The sequence below is a fragment of the Abramis brama genome (genome assembly GCF_963993115.1).
Source record: "Abramis brama genome assembly, chromosome: 7".
Lineage (NCBI taxonomy): Eukaryota > Metazoa > Chordata > Actinopteri > Cypriniformes > Leuciscidae > Abramis > Abramis brama.
In genome coordinates, this window is record NC_139969.1 from 19,715,154 (window position 1) to 19,727,887 (window position 12,734).

General features: G+C 37.1%; 1 protein-coding gene across 1 annotated transcript in view; it reads right to left on the bottom strand.

Annotated features, from left to right (window-relative positions):
- Positions 1 to 12,734, bottom strand: part of dlgap1a (discs, large homolog-associated protein 1a) — a 126,244-nt gene that overhangs the window by 86,474 nt on the left and 27,036 nt on the right. The gene's annotated exons all lie outside the window — the stretch shown is intronic.

A 12,734-nucleotide genomic window follows, 5' to 3' on the forward strand; every position in this document is an offset into this window, starting at 1 on the left:
GTTTACTAATGTTACTGTGGTATGAATCAGGGTAGGGCCGAGAGCCATGGGAGCGGAAAAGAAACCGGAGCGAATGCTAATGAGAGATACCTGCACGACACACCGGTCTCGAGGAGCTCCGGAAGGATACAAGAAGGAATGACGGCATTGAAGGGCGAGAGAGGACCAGGCCTGGGACATTTTATATTGCAGTTTTTATTATACTTGCATGCCGTAGTTGGCCACTGCCGCTTCTTTTGTTATGTTGTTTATGTCTATTACAATTAAACTTACAATTAAGCGTTTGCCGGTTCCTGCCTCCTCCTTCCCTGAACTTGAACTTTGTTTTAGTTCCATTTGATCACTTAAATTCACATTATTTTATCTCATTCTAATGAAACATTATTACTACTCATACAGGTCACTTTATTTGATTAAAGGTACAATATGTAAGATTTTTGTAATAAAATATTCAAAAACCAATTTCACAGTGTGATATATTACATGCAGTTGTGTACTTGCATTATCCCAAAAGTTCCCAGGGATTTGAAAATTCCAGTTTTTAAATAATGGCTCGTCCCTGGTCATTGTCGCCCATCAATGACGTAATATCCGCACTATCCTCGGTTTCCGCTTGTAGAAACCATAGATACAATACATAGTATCCTCATTAGCGGCCGTTTCAATGGGCCGCTATACGTAAGCCGGTAATGAGGAATCTATGTATGCATATCTATTATACAATATCTCGCACACCGCTGTTGTGTCGTTGAGTCATCATGGTTAACGATTATAGATTGGCGAGTACAGAAAATCCAAAAAAACAAACATAGATCAACTAAAACAAGCAGGCTTTGAGAAAACTGAGAAATAAAACAAGGATCAATATCGGCTTGGCGTTTTCAGGATGGAGAGAGCTTCGCAATAAACTTGGACTTGATCTGTCCACAGAGACTCTGCTCTCGCATGTGTTTTAATAGACAGGTAAGCATATATATACAGTGAGGAAAATAAGTATTTGAACACCCTGCTATTTTGCAAGTTCTCCCACTTAGAAATCATGGAGGGGTCTGAAATTGTCATCATAGGTGCATGTCCACTGTGAGAGACATAATCTAAAAAAAAAAAAATCCAGAAATCACAATATATGATTTTTTAACTATTTATTTGTATGATACAGCTGCAAATAAGTATTTGAACACCTGTCTATCAGCTAGAATTCTGACCCTCAAATACCTGTTAGTCTGCCTTTAAAATGTCCACCTCCACTCCATTTATTATCCTAAATTAGATGCACCTGTTTGAGGTCGTTAGCTGCATAAAGACACCTGTCCACCCCATACAATCAGTAAGAATCCAACTACTAACATGGCCAAGACCAAAGAGCTGTCCAAAGACACTAGAGACAAAATTGTACACCTCCACAAGGCTGGAAAGGGCTACGGGGAAATTGCCAAGCAGCTTGGTGAAAAAAGGTCCACTGTTGGAGCAATCATTAAAAAATGGAAGAAGCTAAACATGACTGTCAATCTCCCTCGGACTGGGGCTCCATGCAAGATCTCACCTCGTGGGGTCTCAATGATCCTAAGAAAGGTGAGAAATCAGCCCAGAACTACACGGGAGGAGCTGGTCAATGACCTGAAAAGAGCTGGGACCACCGTTTCCAAGGTTACTGTTGGTAATACACTAAGACGTCATGGTTTGAAATCATGCATGGCACGGAAGGTTCCCCTGCTTAAACCAGCACATGTCAAGGCCCGTCTTAAGTTTGCCAATGACCATTTGGATGATCCAGAGGAGTCATGGGAGAAAGTCATGTGGTCAGATGAGACCAAAATAGAACTTTTTGGTCATAATTCCACTAAACGTGTTTGGAGGAAGAAGAATGATGAGTACCATCCCAAGAACACCATCCCTACTGTGAAGCATGGGGGTGGTAACATCATGCTTTGGGGGTGTTTTTCTGCACATGGCACAGGGCGACTGCACTGTATTAAGGAGAGGATGACCGGGGCCATGTATTGCGAGATTTTGGGGAACAACCTCCTTCCCTCAGTTAGAGCATTGAAGATGGGTCGAGGCTGGGTCTTCCAACATGACAATGACCCGAAGCACACAGCCAGGATAACCAAGGAGTGGCTCTGTAAGAAGCATATCAAGGTTCTGGCGTGGCCTAGCCAGTCTCCAGACCTAAACCCAATAGAGAATCTTTGGAGGGAGCTCAAACTCCGTGTTTCTCAGCGACAGCCCAGAAACCTGACTGATCTAGAGAAGATCTGTGTGGAGGAGTGGGCCAAAATCCCTCCTGCAGTGTGTGCAAACCTGGTGAAAAACTACAGGAAACGTTTGACCTCTGTAATTGCAAACAAAGGCTACTGTACCAAATATTAACATTGATTTTCTCAGGTGTTCAAATACTTATTTGCAGCTGTATCATACAAATAAATAGTTAAAAAATTATACATTGTGATTTCTGGATTTTTTTTTTTTTAGATTATGTCTCTCACAGTGGACATGCACCTACGATGACAATTTCAGACCCCTCCATGATTTCTAAGTGGGAGAACTTGCAAAATAGCAGGGTGTTCAAATACTTATTTTCCTCACTGTATATATATGTGCAAGTCTATGGCAGTGAAATTAAGTAGCCTATGTGTTGCACAAAAATATTTAGCCATTACTTGCAAATACTGTGGATTTGTTCAAATGTACTTTTAGTACGACTGTTTTAAACGTGTAAGCATCAACCCACCAAATCATTTGACAAAAAGGTCACATATCAGTAACAGGCTAATATAGCATTACATTTCACATTCCTGGCAGCTAATTCATTACGATGACATAAGTGTGGTAAAACGTACAGGTAATACAAAAACTAATTTATTAGCTGATATATATGATATATAATTTATATGATTCGTGAATTCTATATATCTCTGGATGGTGAAAACGACATCTCCTATAGTTCCACTCTCCTTCACAGCGTCATCAAACTTCGTCTTTGTTGTTGTTTTGAAAATGCGCTCTGGCGGCGAAAAAATTACATATTGTAGCTTTAATTAAAATTGTGGGGTAACGCAATGCTGTTTTACTTGGTCAAAACAATCATACTAATATACATTTGAGTGTGTTAAAAGTTAATGTTATAACGTCACTTTGTGTGTTCACTCCGCTCTGTGTGTACGCCACTGAAAGGCGACGTAATGACACGGGCCATTACACTGGTTAAAATTGCGAATTTCTCTGGAATTAAAACATTGTTGGTAAAAATTGGGATAACGCAAGTACTCAATTTAACAAAATATATAACACTGTGCTAGTTGTTTTCGGAAGCCTGTGCAATGATGTAGTTTCCTGACATCCATCGACTGAACGGCGTTTTCTCTACACGTTTCCGTGTTGTTGTTGCTCAGCAACGGCATGGACGCATGTTGTCTGGCGTTGGAAAAAAGGAGGGAGGGACAGTGGGCAGTGCTCTGGGTGGTGACTGAAGGCGGTGACTGAGTAGTTGTGACGTCACATTTTTACGGAAGTCACAACGGCTTGTGAAAAGGCACAGCTACTTTATGCAGGCTGTGTGCATTTGTCTGTGGATTGACTGTTTTGAAACTTATATGGTAGTTGCCTTATAGATACCTCTGTTATCGTGAAAAAAAGCTAGGAAATTTCAGTTTTGACAATATGGGACCTTTAAGGACATAAAATAAAAAGTTGTGTGTGTATTTTTATGGATGGCATTCGTAATGGAATATATTCCATTAGATTCAAGAACTATTAGCATTATATTTATTCAAGTTATTTTATTAGAGTTTTATTTTAAAAGTCTTAATATATTAAGTAATTTTACTTTCCAATTACATGCATCTTCTTTTAAGGACGTTCAGGTATTTTACTGGACAACAAGACAAAACGCTGATAAAGAAAATAATTTGAATCAAGGTTTTCAAATTTGAATTTTACATTTCTTTTTAATAACACTCAGGAAGAAAAAAAAAAATGCACAAAAGCTAAAACTACCTACAAAACAAAATCTGTTTATCTTAATTAATTTCAGAACACTTTGGGTTGAGATCAAAATCTGTAACCAAAATATTTGAGAAATATCAATACAAATGTGCCTTGCAAGACCTGGAATGAAACATGTTTTTTACTAGTATCAATCCAGCCATCAAAACAAAAAAATATTCACGGCACACAACAACACTCTGTCATGTCATTTACCTGAGACTCCAAAGGCCTTTATGAGCTCCACAGGAAGATATCAGATCAATATTATGATTTCACCCTAACATTTGCATAATTGAACTCTTTATGAGATCCTCCACAGTAACAGTCGTCAGAGCATTATAGAGAGCTATGGATTTGTCATGAGATAGCACATACACACAGACACAATAAAATGAGTGTTTGTATGATTAAGCGGGCTCTTCCTGAGCCTCCGGACGCAGCTCAAGACAAGCTGTTTCCTCTGCATCATTATTCACACAGACGAGCATCATTGGCTTTGATCATTAGATGTTATCTTTGATGAAACTTCGTAACACAAACGGGTAAACTGTCGGCTGAGTGAGAGACGCAATGAGTGGGAAGCGCTGTGTTGATTTCCCAGCTGAACTGAATATATGGAGGTTTTCTGCCCTGCACCCTCTCTATAGATCCCATTGGTGATCCAGAGTTATTATAGAGAGAACACTTTTTCTTAAGGTGATACATACTGTACACAAATTAAGTCCTTAAACAACCTCTCAATTGGCTATCGCTGTGTACTGGTGGTGGATCATTTGAGGGCTGAACATGACAGTGAGCAGGCCCGGGGTGGGTAATCGGGAGAATCGGGAGAATTCCCGGTGGGCCGCTTCACTTTTGGGCCGGTCAAGGATTTATTTTTTTTATTCACATTTGTCACGTTAGTTAGATTAGGCTACAAACTTCCGCATTCTGACACCGCAGCGCGCAGCCTCTGCATGGGTTGTACCATGTGAGGGAGTTCTCCCCTCCCATAGAGTTGGTTGGGTCCATGGGTCTCAGGTAGGCTACCCCGCGGCCGCGGCACCGCCGGCGCCTACCAATAGCTGGCCCTACCGTAACGGTACGCGTCAGGGAGGATGGATGGGAGGAAGAGGCCAGGAGGTATGGAAGCTTGTTTTCGCCACAGAATAAAACATTTTAAAAGATAATTGCGACTTTTTATCTCACAATTGCGAGTTTACATCTCGCAATTCTGACTTTATTTCTCAGAATTGTGAGATATAAAGTCAGAATTGCATGAAATAAAGTCGCAATTGCATGTTATAAAGTCAGAATTTCGAGATATAAAGTCAGAATTGCGTGAAATAAAGTCGCAATTGCGTGTTATAAAGTCAGAATTTCGAGATATAAAGTCAGAATTGCGTGAAATAAAGTCGCAATTGCGTGTTATATAGTCAGAATTGCAAGATATAAAGTCAGAATTGTGTGAAATAAAGTCGCAATTGCTTCTTATAAAGTCTAAGTGAATTATTATTTAACCTTTACATTATTTGTTGAACCATGGTATTAATACAAACTATAAGAGCTGAACTGTTGCTTCATTTATCCAATTTGGAAAAAGTGCTAATTTGGAATTCTACCATGGGAAAAGTGGGCCGGTCTTGGGCCTGAAACTCCCAGGCTGAAAAGTGGCCCCACTCCGGCCCTGACAGTGAGTGTGTAAAGCAGCTCAACAACATCATCATCCATGTTCCTTTAAGACATGGAGCAACATTATACCAATACTAACAAAACACTACCAATAAAAATAATACTAATAAAGCTATAATATACTTCATGCTCAAAGTAACATAATTGCTTCATATTTTTAAAATGCTTCAAAAATAATAACTACCATACTACAGTTACAATAATAATTGATGTAGTTGATGTTGAACTACTTTTATTACTATTCTTAACAGTCTGATCATTAGTCCTTAAAACCACACCATAAATATATTAATGTTCACAGATGTGTCAAGACATTTCAAGTTTATTTCAAATGGGACTTCACCAGAAATTATGGTGTTACAGTGGTGAAATTAAATTAAATTAGATTAAATTCCTTAGCAGAAACACCCCTGAAAGGAAGAGTTTCGTTTCTCAAAGTAATTACACATATTTTGACCTGGTGCATAATGTGTGTTTGAACTTTACTTTGCTGCCATTGAGTGTTTACAGTCTTTTCATACTTAATAAAGTGCTGATGTTACTTTGCATACAGATCACTTATGCTGTCCAGCACCTCAGGCACAAACAAACCATTTACTATGGAGGAATCTATTAGCATACAGTACAGTGTGGAATGCACTCACATGCATGAACAACCTCTCATAATGTCCTTGACTAAAAAGCACATTGTACTTTTTTCAATATCTCAGTATTTCATTGCTAAACCACAAAAACATAAATATTCACCAGCCGTAGATCTACGTAAGATGACCTTTGCCATTCATGCCTCTCTAATATAGGATAATTACTATCTTGACAGGCCACATATAGAGCTTAGCCTAATTCAATTGTCCGCTATTCTCAGGCTTCATACTAGAGGCTCTTCTTACACCCAGCTCCTGTGTGTAAGCGCATGTGATTGATGGAGATAATGAATGAGTCTACATCCATTATCTTGATGTGAGCTGCTGTGAGAAGTAATATCAAAGCAGGGACGTGGTGAGAACGCTGAGCGCTGGAGAGGCCAGGAGCCCGAGCAGCCAGTCTCACTGATATATGGCACCGCCTCAGGCTACCTGGCAACTGACTAACCCATGGTAATGCAATATGTTCACTTTTAGAGCAGCTCAGATTGCTGTTCTTCACACAGCAGTCAAACTCATTTTCAAATTCAGAGGGTTCAAATTCAGAATTGTGAACATAGCAACTGTTGTTTTAAAACCAGTTGTGATTAAAGCTGCCTGGAAGATTTATAAATGTTTCCATTCAGTAAATGTTTCTATAGTTGACAAATGAATTAACAAAATGTAATCCTTTCTATATGTTGCATATAGTACCTCAGTACCTATGGATGTGTTTGAAACACAACTACCCTATACTGGCAGTAGAATGAGGCTTAGCAGCGGCACCCTGATAGAACAAGATGGCTGATCTTTAAAGTTAATTCATTTGTCATTTCATTGCATTAGTCTTTGAGCGGAAGGGGTGGAGTATACAGCAGGTCAGAGAGAGGGAGAGAGAGGGAGAGTAAAAGAGAAACTGAGAAGTATTCTCAACCGCAGAGTTATCATGCCTCACTTTACAGACAGAACTCTATAACAACATGCATCATCTGTACAGATCTGTGGGGCTTTTTCTCACAGGCTAATTTGTTTGAAATTTTACTGATAAAAACACATGCTGTCAGTATTTGGGAAGAGGGACTGAAGGTGACACCAGGGCTCAGGGAATCAAGAGGAGTCGAATATTATAGTCAAATAAAATTGGATTGATTGATTAGTGGCTCCCTGGCACTATACTACTAAAGTAATTTTTTCTTCTTTTTTTAAAATTCTTAAAAAATTCTTTAAAACGAGAATTTAAAAATTCTCGTTTTAGACTTCTAATTCTTGACTGGTGTTTTGTTTTGCTTTGCATCACTTCTGTGTTCTTCAATACGTCACGCATCGGGTCAGAGGTCCCTCTTCGGTCGTAACTCGACTCACGTACGGCCGTCACCGGAAGCCAGCGATTCTAGTTTATAAAGTTATAAATATGGATATTTTTCTTACAAAAACACATCGCTTCACTTCAGAAGGCCTTTATTAACCCCCTGAAGCCGTATGGATTACTTTTATGATGGATGGATGCGCTTGTTTGGGCTTCAAAATCTCATTTACTATTCACTCCCATTATAAAACTTGGGAGAGCCAGGACATTTTTTAATATAACTCCCGATTGTGTTTGGCTGAAAGAAGAAAGTCATATACACCTATGATGGCTCGAGGGCGAGTCAATTATTGGATCATTTTTATTTTTGGGTGAATTAACCCTTTAAGCAACTGGGCTTCACTCATATTGTGCAGATAATTGGTCCGTTCAGTTCGTATGGAAACTTAGTGCTTATAAAAGCTCAGAACGCATGATGTATATAATTAATAGATTCTATGTTTCTATTGAACTATGCTCCTGGTGTCACCAAACTAAGTATTAAATATTCAAACAGACTTGTTCATTGTGCCTGCTTATCTGAATAAATGACTCATTACTTGTATTATCTTACAGCTGTATATTACTGCCATATATGGACATTACTTGACACAATCATATAGTCACATCAAACATATAGTCCCAACTCCAAACTTACAATGGTTGATACAATGTTGCTAAGCCATGCTGGTCTGGAAACTCAAACAGACAAAGCAGTGTTTTGAAAGATTTAGTTTTAGTTGTAATTTTTCAGTATAAAAAATGTGCACACTTTAAGATGTCAGACAGCTCAAACATTCAACGTTTCTAACAATTAACTGTACAATACATTACATGTATGTATGCAACTCTAGTGCTACTGAAAAGGGCAGCTAATACTTAAGTCAAAGCAGTTTCATGGTGAAATGTCCTTATAAACAGTTAGCAGTAACGGATACAATATCCACCTCATTGTGCATATTAAGTAAATTGCGTTTGAGTAGGGCCTCACCCACGCTATCTGGACCTCATTTCAGGCGTCTACAGTAAAGCAGCTCATATCCCACAGCACTGCCAAGTTCATCTGACACCCAGCCTGATCATGTGACAGATGAAAGACGAAAAGCATCAATACCTCTACTGTCTCATCATCTATTTACTGAGTGACTTACTTTGCAGCACAGATGCTTGTATATTAGCACTGGTACTTATATAGGCTAGTACTTGTATGTGGAATTTCATACATAATGCTCAAAGAGCTGAAAAAATGGGTTTTGAAACAAACAGCACTAACAGGATGCTTTCACTGACACGATGACACTGGTGTGAACCCAAATTTGAAATGCATCACTGAGGAACACTGATAGTATTGCATGTGCTTTGTTCTTCACCTTTCAGCAGGTTATAGCTAACTTCAGCATTGTGTGTGTGTGTGTGTGTGTGTGTGTGTGTGTGTGTGTGTGTGTGTGTGTGTGAGAGAAAGAGAGAAATAATTTAAACTGAATCATTTGCTAATGAGCTTGTTCAGTCAGTTTGTCAGGTGGCTGGATCTTTGGCGGTTTAAATGATCCATATGCCTTCTTGTTGCTCATTAGCACCGTTTCATTACATATGCATTGCCATTTCATTACACAATATATTCTGTGTTTGTACACACACACACACAAATATTTCTGAAGGATCATGTGACAATGAAAATTGGAGTAATGATGCTGAAAATTCAGCTGTCACAAGAGTAATAAATGACATTTGAAAATTTATTACAATATAAAATAACTTCAATTGTAATATAATGTCACAATATTACTGTTTTACAGTATTTTCGATCAATTAAATTCAGCATTGGTGATCAAAAGAGACTTCTTTAAAAATGTATGTATGTATACAGATTGTAAATTTTTCTAGATTTCACATAAATGACAAATTATAGAGAATATAACATATGATTGCTTTAATCTACGGTTCTGGTTTTCAAAATGGTTAACTCAAACTACCATAAAGCTAAAGGAAGCTACACTATTATCAAATGCACATGACATGCTGTCAAATAGAATCATATTGATATATGCTGGGTTAGTAATAACGCGCACAGCACAGGAAATGCAATTTATTAAACACAATCATGGCATTCTGTGCATTAAATGGGTCATGACTCGTGTGTGAAAACCCAAAGAACCTGGAAAAAACAAGAATAAAGAGAGGTGTTCAATGACTGAGAAAATGTGGAGTGGGTAAAAGAAGAAAAGAATAAGAAGAGAACAGGAGGAAGAGGAGAAGAAGAAAGGTTGGACACTGAAAGAGCTGAAGATATAGATATAGTCTAAGAAAAGCAGAAAGGAAGATAACATTAGAGAAGACAAACAAGAGGCTTAAAAGAGATGAGAAAATAAAAATACTAATATCAATAGGATAAAATAAATCCACCCATAGTGCTTGCTCTATTTATAACAGATAACATAAAAAAATGCATATTTAAATAATAAAAGTTCAATCACTTTAATGGTGAAATGGTCTGTATGCGCCAACAACAGGTGTAAAGAGAGACAACCCACGACCTCTTCAGAGGGAAGTGCTCAGTGATTTCAGGATCAATGGGCCTCTCAGCTAAAACTGCATGAGGATGAAAATGGAGGCCTCTCATGGAGAGTAGTCAGCGGCTCATGAGAGCACTGCACTGCTAGAACCATGTCATTCAGCCATCAGACAAAGCTTGCAATCGCCTTTACACTTCAGCTCAAAAAATAATGCCAAAGCCAATATGAGTTTTACATTTCAGAGGAGATTTACATACCAGAATCATGCAATTTCTCATTTAGCTAAAGAATGAGAACAACTTCCTAAAAGACTCTTGTGTTATGTCTTTATGCATTGACAAGGAAAATGATAGAAATTAAAATGAATTATTTGTGATATGCAACATTTTTTCATGCTTTTGAAAGAAGTCTAACCAAAGCTGTATTTATTTTATTAAAAATGCAGTATTACAACTTTAAAATGTAATTTAGCCATTACTCCAGTCTTTAGTGTCACATGAACCTTCAGAAATTAGGGATGCACAATATACATCGGCCACCATATTGGTATTGGTCGATGTGTGTTCATTTTTAATGTTATCGTTATCGGCCCAATAAGAAAATTTGGCCGATATATTAAAGCTGATAAATAATGGATTATTTCCTTCAGCTGAGGAGAGCCCGACCGATATATCGATATATTTAAAAAATAAAATAAAAGCGGGCGAAACACCCTGCAACCATGTTATGAGTGTTGGCGCTGCATAGTTTGTCCACCAGAGCACACTCTACAAGGAAGACTGCTAACATCAATGAGCTTGGAAATCACAACGAACTTATTCTGCCTAAATAATAAGTAATAAGTAATGATTACTGTATTTATAACTAGCATATCTGTAGTTCCAGTCCCTGCATTGTAAAACGTAAGTTAGGCACGCGAGGAGTGAACATTTAGACATAGAGAAAAAGTATCAAACATAGCAGCTAGCCTGTGCATAAAAGTTAGCTTTTCTTTTACACGTGTGTGAAATCCAAGTGTGCGTTACTGTAGGGGTAATTAACACATGGTTACCGAGTCGATCGTTCCCTGGGATGCGTTTTCATGAAAATCTAAAAACAGATGATCTTATAACGCTAGTATATGGGGCACAGAGTAAGTAAAAGTAAATCGCTAGTTAATACCACTAACAAGGCTCAAAATAGCCTCACACTAACACGGTAGCATAATGAGGGTCCCTACATGCAAACCGAAGCATTGAGAACTTTGTAAGTGTACAGACAGTTTAATAAGAAGATACTTTATAAAGACAGTACATTACGCGTTTACAGGCATCATCTTGGAAAACAGTCTCGACTAATCGAGTCACGAACGCCGTGCTAAGTGAGCTGGTCGATAGGAATTACGTTTGTGAAATCTAACGTAGCACGGCGTTCGTGACTCGACTAGTCGAGACCGTTTTCCTAGATGATGCCTGTAAACGCGTAATGTACTGTCTTTATAAAGTATCTTCTTATTAAACTGTCTGTACAGTTACAAAGTTCTCAATGCTTCGGTTTGCATGTAGGGACCCTCATTATGCTACCGTGTTAGTGTGAGGCTATTTTGAGCCTTGTTAGTGGTATTAACTAGCGATTTACTTTTACTTACTCTGTGCCCCATATACTAGCGTTATAAACTAACGTTAATCTGTTTTTAGAGATAAAACTCTTTACATTCGATTTTCATGAAAACGCATCCCAGGGAACGATCGACTCGGTAACCATGTGTTAATTACCTCACATAATGTATTTAGTACATCACTAAGTAGTAGATTTTAGAAGGCAGGCAGCAAATGATGAAAATGGTTTGTTGTAGCTTGATGGAATAGATGAATAGAATTAGGAGTGAACTTTGTCTTGTTTAATAATAATACAAATGATGATGATAATAATAATATCATCATCATTGATTTTTTTTAAATTATTACTGTCAATATTAATAATAATAGTTGATTTTTTTTGTTCAAAGGACTTTAAGTTTCATATCTTAAGTTTGTATTTTTAATATACATTATATTTATCAGAACTTTAATATATTCTGTTCTGTTGTGACAATAAAGTTAATGAAAAAAAATAAAAAATTTAAACTGCATTATATTATTTTAGTAAGGCTGAGGACTCTTAAATAACTACAAATAACTAATGTTAGGGAAAATCTGTTCATGTTTTGTTACACGTTTCTGGATTTAAAAAAAAAAAAAAAAAAAAATAATAATAATAATAATAATAATAATAATAATAATAATAATAATAATAATAATAATAATAATAATAATAATAATAATAATAATAATAATAATAATAATAATAATAATAATAATAATAATAATAATATATATATATATATATATATATATATATATATATATATATATATATATATATATATATATATATATATATATATATATATATATATATATATAGAATATCGGATTTTTAAATCACCAAATATTTGTATCGGTATCGGCCTTAAAAATCCTTTATCGGTCGGGCTCTACAGCTGAGACACTTCAGATGCACACTGTTTGCCATGATGGTTTTGAATTGCTTGAAATATGGTTGCAATCACTTCAA